The sequence below is a fragment of the Setaria viridis genome, chromosome 4 (assembly GCF_005286985.2).
Source record: "Setaria viridis chromosome 4, Setaria_viridis_v4.0, whole genome shotgun sequence".
Taxonomy (NCBI): domain Eukaryota; kingdom Viridiplantae; phylum Streptophyta; class Magnoliopsida; order Poales; family Poaceae; genus Setaria; species Setaria viridis.
In genome coordinates, this window is record NC_048266.2 from 1,326,751 (window position 1) to 1,339,278 (window position 12,528).

A 12,528-nucleotide genomic window follows, 5' to 3' on the forward strand; every position below is an offset into this window, starting at 1 on the left:
CACTTTTATGCATCCTATACTGAAGCATGGCTAGAATACCTTCTTCTCTGACTTCTGAAGATTTTAGAGCACCAACAGACATTGACGCACAAATACAACATCCTGCCCAATCCCTATTGCCTAGTTGCAAATCGTCTGATCGTGAATAATCTTGCCGGAAATTTATAAAAAGAACACCTTAACTTTTTGACTAAAAGGCATCAGGAACATTTGCATCGTCCAACAGAAAACTCGTGGGTATGGAAATGGCAGTCAGCTCACTTCACTGGTCCGATCGAGCTCCTAGAATCCTAGTTCCCAGTTCCCACTTGTCTCCGTCGTCTCTCTGCGTAGCTTCCTAGTTCCTACAACCTCACCGAGAGGAGGCACCCGAGAGGCCGTTGTCGCCTCCCTTCCCGCAAGTCACAGGTACACCGGCAGACAGCCAGCGGCCCACCGCCCTCCCGATCGTCGTCGTCGAGCGTCGTCACAACCCTCGGCTTCATCCGCCACGCTCCACCCTGAAGCGGACGCCGCGCTCACGCGTGCGGGGTGCGCCGCCACTCGAAGAACACGCCGTGCGAGGGAGCGCTGCCGCGCTCGCGGATCAGGGATCACCCCACACGCAGGCGCGCCTGGCGCACAGCCGAGAGCGGCGGCGATGGCGCAACGGTGTTGAGATGGTGTTCCAGCGTTCTGTCCGTCGAATGCAGGGTGCGCGGCGCTTCCTATCTCCGCGCCAGCAGCTCCCGGCTCGCCGGCGCGTGGCGTTCACCGCCGTGGACCGCGGCCAGGGGGTGGACGGTACCGTCCACCCCCTGGGTACCTGGGAGCCGTCCAATTCATATTTCACGGTCTAGATTGAGCAAGGGGGCTAACGCGCGCTTGTGAAATTGTGATGCGAAACCGAGCGCGCCTCCGCCTCCGCCATGCTGCCGTCGGCGTTGCTTCGCCGGCCTCACCGCCACCGCCGCTCTCCGGGGAAATTCCCGAGCGCCGGATATACCTGCATCAAATGTTTCCTTCTCTTGTGCGTTTTGTCAAGGCCGGATTGAAAGAAGTGTCCAGAATTTCAGACTCTCTGCACCGTCTGGATTACCAATGCCATATCAGGATGCTTTATTTTTCTTCTGCATTCATTGCGGACGCGGGCCGTTGCAGCGGCGGCTCATGCGCGCTAGGCCCCTACTCGGAGTTCACGGCAGCGTGGAATGTGGTCATGTGGATGCTGCGCCACCCGTGGCGGCCGTGGTCGCGCCGTGGCGCACCGCGAGCGCGCGGCCCTGCCCGCGTCGCGCGGGGCACGGGCGCACGCGGTGACTGGTTCCAGCGCCGGAGGGTTCCCGAGGCTGTCGTCGTCGTGGTCCGGAGGGTTCCTGAGGCTGTCGTTCCTCTCGCTGCCTCCCGGTTCTCCGGCGGGCGGCGTGCGAGGGCCGGGGGCGCCGCCGCCGTACGTCGTGCTCGCTGATCACTGGTCACCCAACCCACGGGCGCACATCCGAGAGCGGCGTCGCCCACGCGTCGGCGACGGCGAAACGGTGTCGAGGTGGTGTGGCAGGGGTTCTCTTCGTCGAATGCAGCGTGTGCCGCGCTTCCTATCTCCGCGTCGGCAACTCCCGGCTCGCCGGCGCGTGGCGTTCGCCGCGGCCAGGGCCCAGGGTGGGGAAGAAAATTGGCGTTACCATGCAGCCGTGCGTTGTCCGTCGGTTCGAGCCGAGTCCTGGAGCCGCGAAACGACGGATACGCGAAGCGACGCCAACCATCGGATTGAAGCGGTCTCCACGCGTCGGCCTAGCGGACTGAGTATGCACCGGATGCGATTTGCATCCGGTCTGCACCCAATTTTCTTCCCAGGGTGGACGGTATTTCATTTACCGTCCACCCCTTGGGTATCTGGAAACCGCCCGATTCGTATTCCACGGCCTCGATTGAGCACGGGGGCCAACGCGCGCTGTGATAACAGCACGAGCGCCCCACCGTCTCCGCCATGCCGCCCGCGCTGGTTCGCCGACGCCGGCCTCGCCGCCACCGCCGCTCCCCGGCGAGTTCACGGTCTTGGATGCGCCTGTGTTCGGTCGAATGGGACGGCAGTGAGTTCCGCCTCCTTTTGTGGGGGCAAGCCGATGTTTTTCTCTCTGACATTTCAGACCTCCTGAACCTGCTGTCTGTTTCTCCGTCCATGGCGGATCGATCGGATATTGGGTGCGCCTTCGTTGCGCGACAGAAATCGAGATGCATCGGCGCCTCACAACCGAATGAAGATGCATCTGCTCCCAACAACCGAGAAATTCCTCTTGCCATCCACTCATTATCTTCATAAGTTAGACAAGTGAAGTCTCAGCAGTTTCATAGGTCGTCTCATGCAATGCCACGTAAGATTTTTGCTGATGTAGAGGAGAGAGGGTGATGAGAAAGAAAGAGGTCATTGTTTCGCAAAACAACCGCCTCATAGGCTAGATTTTAGAACTACGAGAGGATTATTCTACCATTATATGAGTTGTGATTCTCATAATATATTTTTTCTATGCATAAATTAAGAGAACAAAATTACTATAAGACAACTTAAAAAGACAACCTATTATACAAGTAGTTGTCTTATGATTACGTGTCAATATATAAGATCTACTATTAGACAACACAATGTACTTGCCTTATTATTATAATAAGTATCCTAGCCGTTTGCAGCGGCGATGCTTGCGCTGTGTGTGCATGCTGCCGTCTCTTTTCTAGTTGAAGGCACTGGAACAAACCAGATCATGAGTTATGCAATTGCCTTATTATTATAATAAGTATCCTAGCCGTTTGCAGCGGCGATGCTTGCGCTGTGTGTGCATGCTGCCGTCTCTTTTCTAGTTGAAGGCACTGGAACAAACCAGATCATGAGTTATGCAATTCAGCAACACACGTTTTTGGCCTGCTGGATCAGCAACAATTTTAGCCTGCGTTAACTGATTTTTCTCCACCCTCCTCTTGGTTTTCTTATGCAAAAATGTCATGCGTTTTTTGGACACTCATTGATGCCATTGAATTGAACTAACCTTTGTTATGTCTGAATTCACGTGTATTTACCCTGTGTGTTTTGTATTGCTTCCTTCAAACAGATCTGCCCCAGATCAGTCATGGTGAGCTTCTATTTTGCCTTCTCCAAAGACAAGTATACGCTATGTGTTTGACCTAAGATTTTGGAGGCAACTGAAAATAGGGTCTTCGATTTTAGTTTTTTGTGTCATTAGGGATTATTGCCTTATTTGCAATTCATGACAAAAAAAGGGTTTATTCGATCCACAAATGTGCATAATCATATATGCTACTTTCAATTTTTTGCACCCATTCAACTAGTTGCTAGCAGCTAAAACTTCAAATGAAAAGATTAACCTGAGACTCATCTTGTTTTAGGCAGAAGTGGACTGAAAGCGTTCAGCTCATGACTTCCACTGCAGACGGGAAAAGAGCGTCATGCCGATTGCCGACACCCGTCGCATGACAGCATGACACATGCGAGCTGCATTCTCTTGTGTGCGTCATGCGACATTAGGACAAGTCACTAGTAGCGTGATCAATTTTTATTTACCGACCAGGCTGGTTAGTATGCAGGTTGCAACATAGATTTTAAGACAATAACTGAATTTCTTAACATGTATCTGGTTCAACTAAAATTTTAGTCCTCCTCTCTCTGAATTTCTTCAGCTTCTTCTGCTTGCTCTTTTTATGCAAAAATGTCGTGCATTTCTTGTCCTTTATTTTGCTAGTGAACCACATCATTCATGCACCTTGCGTGTTTATTATGCTCTTCTCACAAAGAAACCTTATGCTCTGTTTATTTAACTGAGCTTTTTCTTTCGGTCTGGACTCAAATGTACGTACCTTGTGTGTTTTGTATTGCTCTTCCCCGACCAGTCAGCTCTGCCCCTAATCAGTCACACTGAGCTTCTATTTCTCCTACTCCCTGCACAGAATTACACTATAGTACATTTACATGAGATTTTAGAGGCAACTGAAAATAGGGTCTGCCGATGCATTTGCTGCGTCATTAGAGATTGATTTGGTCGCATCTCACGAGGTCATTTGGTTCCCAAAATATGCATAAGTAGATGCTAATTTCAATTTTTTGCACCAATTCAACCGGGTGCTCGCTGCTAGAATTTGAAACGGAGATTGGCCCAAGCCGGATCTTGTTTTAGGCCGAGCTGAAGTGTTCGGCTCAACTTGCATTACACATGTTAGTTGCATTCTCTGGCGTGCATAGAGAGACAGTAGGAGGACACGCTATAGCCGAGAGGAACCCTTGCTCGGAGGAGGACTCCATGTTGGCCGCGTCAGGAGGTTGTCGAGACTGAGCTCCTTAACAAAGATTGAATACCACTTTGTTTCTGAAAAAATTTAACAAAGATTGAAGGGGACACTCGTATTAACAGATGGAGTAACATCCGGAAAATGAGTTACATGAAAATTAAACATATGGAAGAGTTGACCTAAAGATGTGGCAAAGAAAATGACGTTTGAAATATCCTTAATTTCCGAACCTGCAACGACAGAGGTTACATGATTCATATAAATCAAACTGAAATGGACGACTGCTATACTGGGATCGTCGGAGAGAAAGAATGTTGAGCCAGGATTCGTGACTCATCCATCATCAACATGTCTGCATTGGCATCGGGCAAGGAATAAGGGAGGAGCCATGCACGCACACAATGGCCCGGCTCAACGCGGCCACAGAACGACAGGAATGTGCAAGTGCAACAACGACAGCGCGGCAAGGGGAGATGCTTGTTGACAGGCGACGAGCCACCATCTCCCTCGATGACCGGCGCCCCGGCCGGGTGGAGTAGAGAGTGGCTGGACTGGACACCGACCGGCCGCGGGATTCTCCATATCGACGGAGGCCTCATCATGGTCGGGGAATAGGATAAAGTTGCCGGGCCGGAGGAATCGGGAGGAGGGATATCCATGGTACAAACCCTCGCCCAAAGGCCTCGGTATCGGTCTCTTAGTCTCATCCCGCGGCATATGCCCATCGAGCTGCTGCTTCGTCAGTTCGCCGCCAGTGGACGCCACAGCATGCCGGGGGGCGGCTATAAGAGGGGCGCAGATGCCGCGAAGACGAATGCAGGTCAGCGAGCGAGCGAGAGCGAGAGGAGGAAGAAGCACCTGCTGGTGAGTCTCTGATGCGCAGTACTAGCAGCTGAAGACAGTAGTAGGCAGCTCTCCTCTGGCAGGCGATCGATCGTCGATGGGTGTAGGGTGTCGATCGAGGACTCGAGGTATCCATGCAATGCATGCATGCAAACACATGGCACACGTGTACTTGTACATATGCGTGCACGTTGCCAGTGGATTAGTTTGGTCTTCGATCGACTCGTATCACCGGATCAGACGTCCTGTCCTGCCAAAGGAGAGTTGCCCTGCGACTGTCCTCAGCTTGAAACATCAAACATCGATCCATCTTCGACCATCAGGTGAAAGTGCTACAAGGCCAACAACTAACCCTATCTTTAAGCAGTCGATTAATGGTTAGCAACTTGGCGTTTCCCATCTTTCAAGCATACGTTGTTGCTTACTTGCTTCAATTCGTTATAGCATATTACATGGCTCTATTAAAATTTTCTTTTCAGCCTAGGTAGGAGAGCCACAAATCTTTATATTAAGAAGATCCAGATGTAAAGAAGATCCAGATGTTGGGTCCACATCCTCTCTAATTAGTTGTAAATGAAGATCCTTGTTCAGATTCATCCCCATTCTTATCTCTTCAGTGTGGACCCCCACATCCATCTACCATTAAGTTCCTTATCTTCTCACCTGTTCCAACCATTTGACAAAAGCCTCGCCGCCTCCCCCTTCTTCCTCCGCGCACCTACCCCACCCCCACCCCGCCACTAGCCTCCGGCTCATGAGGGCTGCCCTCTCTCCCCTCCTCCACCACCATCCTCTTTTAATCCTAGTTCCCCCACCGCCCAATACGATCCAGCGACGCCATCACCATCGGATCCACAACCGCAGTGCCGCCGTCGCTAAACATTATTGTGCCCAGGGCGCCCCTGCCGCTGACCCTCCCCAACCAGCCTCCTCTACCACCATGGCGCCATCCCGCCCACATCCTACTACCCCTGTGGTCCGACAGCTTTCCTGACCATCCCTCTAGACCCCTGAAGGTACAAATTATCGTACATACATCTATGGGCTCAGCAGAAGGTTTGAAAGTCCTAAATATGGGTCCGAACACCGAGACGCATCTGACTAGAGACCATGGCGCAGGATGGCGTAGTCTACATGGAAAGACATGAACTAGTCGAGGATTAGGAAAGTACTCGTTGTAATAAGAGTAGAACTCCTCTAATCGTATCCAACTAGTATTCTTGTAACCAACCAACCTGTAACTCTGCCCCCGACTATATAAAGCGAGGCATGGACCCTCTCCAAAGCAATTCAATCCAACCAACACACAGGACATAGGGTATTATGCAATCTAGTGTCCCGAACCTGTCTAAATCGTGTGTCTGTGTTTATCTTTGAGTTCTTGATCTCGACGAGCCCCACTAACCAAAACACTACCTCGGGCACCCCCCTCAGTAGGTTGCCGAGTCTAAACACCGACAGCTGGCGTGCCATGTAGGGGATCTCGTCGAGAATCCACTGGTGAACTCGATGGCACAAGTCATCATCAAGCCAATCGTCGCGTTTGAAGTAGGAGCGATGTTCATCTTTGGCTCATGGGTTTGCGTCGCAGACGGCACTGGAAATTTCCACCGCCATATTGCGCCAACCCCGGAGAAGAAGAAGCAAACCATGAAGCTCCAGCACCAAGCTCTGGAGGATCTCATCGAGAATTTCGGCGAATTTTTAATTTCAGACCTAGCTAGAGGCTGGGGGGATGAGTCTGAGTACAACTCGACTTCTTCCGCTCATCCGATTGACTTGCACGAGCTGGCACATAAGCCATCGTGCGAGTTGGATTACCACCAGAGTTGATTCCCATTCGGACTCCATGACGCGACCACTGTTTATCAAGCAGCCCTGTCCAGATCACACTACGATACGGATACGATCGAGGACCTCGACTACTACTCAGATCTGGACAAGGAGACTCCTTTATCAGGTCCACAACAAGGCCTGGTAATCACATCAACTCCTCAAGGCAGATTTGTCTACTGCTCCAACATGAAGCCACCCACTCTCGCCAAGGATGACGATTCGCGCCTCATCGCCTACCTTGACACTCTCCCGTACCAGGAGGGAGATCCTTTGTCACCCATCTACGAGGAAGGCGACACCACGGAGGTCATCACTTCAAGCTCGGGAAGCTACTCTCCAGCGCGAGAACTCTTCACCATCATTACTGGACAAGAGGATGAAGAAGAAGAGCAACGGGACAGGAACCCGTGACATGAGCGTCACCCAGATGACGTCTCGCAGAATGAGCTCACTGCCAATGTTGTCGGAGAAGAGACCGAAGCTCAAAGAACTCGACGACGAGCATGAAACGCCACAAGAGCAGAGCGCCGCCATCGCCTTGCAGCGGATCTACCAATCTAGAACCTGGATAGCGCCTTTGAAGCAGTTCAAACGTGTCACCATTGTACTCCCCTAGCTAGTGTCGCGTCTATTTATCTCATCACTCACACGATGCCTCAAAATAAGTACACTAGACAGTTGGCTCAATTGGCGAAACTTGTGTACGAACAACTCGATTAGTAGAATCCGATACAGTCAGTCTAATGCTCTGCATCCCAGACAAGCTTTACAAAAGAGGCGCATCGTCAGGAGTGCTCATGAAGTGCGTCTCACAGCAAGACGGCAAGGATATATTGGAGGAGATCCACAAAGGCATTTGCGGCAACCGTGCATCCTCACGCACAATCGTGGGTAAAGCTTTCAGATCAGGGTTCTATTGGCCTGTAGCCCTCGCTGACGCCGAGGAACTAGTCCACCGATGCCAAGGGTTCCAATTCTTCGCCAAGCAGCAGCATGTCACCCCTCTTGGCCGTTTGCGTGCTGGGGGGGCGACATGATTGGCCTACTACCCACGGCGCCTGGAGGATTCAATCGAGTTCTGGTGGTCATTGACAAGTTTACCAAGTGGATCGAGGTGAAGCAAGTCACTTCCCCCAAAGCAGAAAGAGTACTCAACTTCCTCGACAAGCTTGTTTATCGTCACGGCTTCCCTAATCACATAATCACAGACTTGGGTTCAAACTTCAACAACCATGGGTTCTGGGAATACTACGAGAATAGTGGGATCGATGTCCGGTACGTCTTTGTCGCTCATCCGCGGGCCAATGGCTAGGTTGAGCGAGCCAATGGGATGGTGCTAGATGCTCTCAAGAAAGGCTGCACGACATCTCCAACACCAAGGGAGGAAAGTGGCTCAAGGAACTACCCAACATACTCTGGGGGCTACGTACCCAGCCATGCAAGCCTACAGGGCAATCGCCCTACTTGTCTACGGATCTGAAGCCGTGCTACCCACTAATATCATGTGGCAATTCCCAACAGTCGAGCAGTATGAGGAAGGCGCGGCAGAAGAAATAAGGTGTCTAGACATTGATAGCCTCGAAGAAGCTCGCTGCACAACACTCGTCCAGTCCGTAAGATACCTCAAAGGCCTTCGCCGTTACCATGACCAACACGTCAAAGAACGATCGTTCCACATAAGTGACATGGTCCTTCGTCGTATCCAGGACACTAAGGGGCTGCACAAGCTTAACTCACTATGAGAGGGGCCTTTTATCATCTTCAAGGTCACTGGACCTAGATCATATCAACTACAACACCCCTCTGGTGAAAACGTCGATAACTTGTGGAACATCGAGCAACTTTGTCGATTTTATCCTTAATTTAGATTTACATATTCATGTAAATAGCCATGGGCCCTAGTGGTAGATTTACAATTCAATAAAGCAGTTGTATTTTTATCGTAATTCGACTACTTATTTCTACCTTATCGTGGCTTGCAGAAGCAAATTTGAAGTACTCCTAATGAGCTATTCAGCTCCCTAGGCAAAATCGCCCAATCGCGGCTTGTAACAACAAGTCCACAAAATTCTAATGAGCTATTCAGCTCCCTGGGCAAAATCGCCCTAATAAGGCTTGTAATAATAAGTTCGCAAAATTCTAATGAGCTATTCAGCTCCCTGGGCAAAATCGCCCAAATATGGCTTGTAATAGCATGTCCGCAAAATTCTAATGAGCTATTCAACTCCCTGGGAAAAATTGCCCAAATATAGTTTGTAATAACAAGTCCGCAAAATTCTAATGAGTTATTCAGCTCACTGGACAAAATTGTCCAATCGCAACTTGCAAAATAAGTCTGCAGTAAACTTCATGAGTTAGTTAACTCATTGGACAAATATGTCCCTTGGCTGCTTGCAAAAACGAAACCATTAGTACCTCAGGAGTTAATTAACTACCTAAGTGACTCCTTACCAGGCAAATCTGTCTAGTCACGGCTTGTAATAACAAGTCTGCAGTTCCAGGCTTTCTAGAGCGTAACATCAATACAACTCAAAGAGGTTGTAAAGATAGGCTCTAGTCGTCGAAACCCTGAAGAGACTACTCCCCCGTAGTCTACTATCCAAATAGCTCGAGTACTCATGCTCCACAAAAGAACACGCGTCCTAAGTACTCTACAATGTGCATCTGATGAGGCTCACAAAAGAAGCCTTGTGTGCAGACACTTACATTAATCGTACGAGCAACAATCAGGATTAATTGTGAGGGGCACTAAAAAATAACAAGTTCCATAGCAAGAAAATAATTGCATAAAGACTTCAATATATTACAAGCATTGACAAATTGTTCTTTATACAAGTACTAATGTTTGTTCATCTATAGATCTACTCAAGGTTTAGTTGCCTAGCTACTTTTTCGGTGATGGGATCCATCTCCTGCATAATCTCCTTGAATTGCTCGTCCAAGCAGTCCGACGCCATCCCTTCAACAATAGGTTGCAAATTTACCTGGGGATAGAAAGACTTCACAAAGCTCAAGACCTGCTGGAGATAGACTTCTCCATCTTCTGAATATAGCTAGAAATCTTCTCTAGTGCATCCTTGAGTATCTCTGGCAGCGGATGAGGCTCTACGCCTTCAGCGGGAGGCTCTATCATATCCGCAATCGGCTGGACGGCCTCACAAAGCTTGTTCATGGTAAATGTGGCAGTTTCCGCCCTAGCCTCACGATCTTTGATGGTCTCTATGGTAGCAACAAGATCAGCCTCACCATCCTCGCGCATGTTCTTCTCCTTCTCCAGGTGATGCTCCAACTTCTCAACTTGCAAGACAAGTTTGTCGTGCTGGTCAGTCACACGATAGAACGCATTGGTCCAATTGGTGATTTTCTCATGGAGTTCTTTATTCGACTTCTCAAGCTCTGCACATTAAGGCAGCGCAGAGGGTCAGTACCACAAGCAGAATCAGTATTTGGAAAGCAGCAAGAACAACAATTACCTTTAACCCGCTAGTTCAAGGACTTGTTGCGTCCGTTGAGATGGTCTTTCTCTTCTTCAAGTTGCAAGATGCGATTCTAGTACTCAGCGGCAGCTCCATCATACTTTATCATTAATCGAGAACAACGCTCCTTCTCCTTAGCAAGTTCCTTTTTAAGGGCCTCAGCATGAAGTACTGTGTCCCCATATCCTTCAAGCATTTGGGGTCTTTGGCAGGAGCGCTCGATGACATCCTGTGACACACACAATAAGTACTCGTATTAGTACACGAGTACACGTCACAAAGGCCACCATCAACAAATCAAGTTAGAAAGAAGATACCTCTGCATAATTACCGATGCGGCGATGCATCTCCATCATTCCAGCGACCACATCCATACTCACCAAGGGGTCGTCGATCAGTTGGATTTCTTCAACACGAATTGCTTCGGTCGACAGAGGATCTACACGAGCTTAAGAATCAGTTGTGTTTTGCGGAACCACGGCAAGGTTTGTCAACAGACCTGGCTCGGAGGACGCATCGGTGGCTATGACTTCCACATGTGTCGTCGCTTCAATTTCCACCTCTAGCTCGGGGACTACGGGAGTAGCCACGGTGCCAGAAGTAGTCGCCGCCACTCCTTCAAGTACTTGTCGCTCGGGGGCTAGCGGCACAACATTGTGCGACGATGCCAATACCTCATGCATAAGAGCCACCGCAACAGACGTAGCCCTTGGAGTAGATAGCTTCTCCACAATTTTCTCCGACGGCAAAAGTACTGCTTGAGCCTGGATGATGTCTTGATATGAGTGGCTACCGCCATCAGTCACAGGATTGGAGTCAGGCCTAGCCAGATTTATGTCCGAGGATTTCCTGCAGAAGGGCACATTACTTATGAGTCATAAGAAGTAATCGAAAGAACAACAGAGGATACCTTGAAGATCCCCTTAGTTTCAATTTGGATTCTCCCGTCAGGCGCAGTGGCTTAATAGTTGGAGACGGTGCCTTTGGCGTGGCCTAAGAAGTTGCAGCTTGATCCTGGCTAGCCTTAGTTACCGCCCCCGCTGCTGACACCATCTCTACGCCAGCAGGGTTCATCGCATCTCCAAAGGAGTTGTCATCGCCAACAACAGGATCTGGATCATCTTCAACATCGACGACTTATCCTGAGCAGACAAGGCAGCAGCCTTCTCATTTTCTATCACCACCTTGAGTACCTGCAAACTACCAATGTCATCCTGAGTAGACACGGTGGTGATATTGGAAACACATTTTAGGAATATATGATCCTCAGGATCTTGTCCTTCCTCATAGGAAATTATCTTGGGGGGCACATCATCTGCATCGATGAATCTCTTCACGGCCCATTTCGTAACGATGGTTCATTTTTTCTTCGGTGGTGGGGGGATCACGACTTCAAGCTCATTTGTAGCTGAGAGCTTCTTCGACCCGGAGGATGGTCCGGCCTTAGCAAACAACTAGGCCTTCACTTCATATTTATCCGCGGCATCAAAACTAGTGCCGCTGGAGGACTCGACTACCTTCTCTTCCCGGTCATCGCCTCTCATAACTTCCCATGTAAATAAGTGAGGAACAGCTTCACAAACATCTTCAGATCTGGGAGGAGAAGGAGCAGAGAAATACAACGTAACATCTTCCTGCACAATGAGACAAGTCAGTTGACTAGTACATTCAAAATAAGTACTCTCGGGAGCCACGGTCACAAGTACTTACAAGCTTTGGCGGGTGTAAGGCGCTGAATTCCCGCACAATAGTTCCGTCCGTGTTGATTTCATCAGGAGAGAATCTAGATGGATCGTTAAAGCCAGTATACTCATAGCCATAATGGCATCGCTGCTGCAAAGGCTGGATGCGGTGCTTCATAAAACTAAAGGCTACTCCGACTCTAGTAAGCCTTACTGTTTCAACTGGGCAATTCTATCAATCAACTCAGGCAGCTACTGGCAATCGCCATGTTTTGGCTCATCAAGCCACCGGTTGTTTCAAGAGGGATGGTGTCCTGAGAGTTTGGGTAGTTTTGGAACATGGTTGCTAATATAACACTATTTTTCTTTCCACCCGGCATTGGAGTCTATCAGCTCGTAATCCAAATACTGGCTGCTTA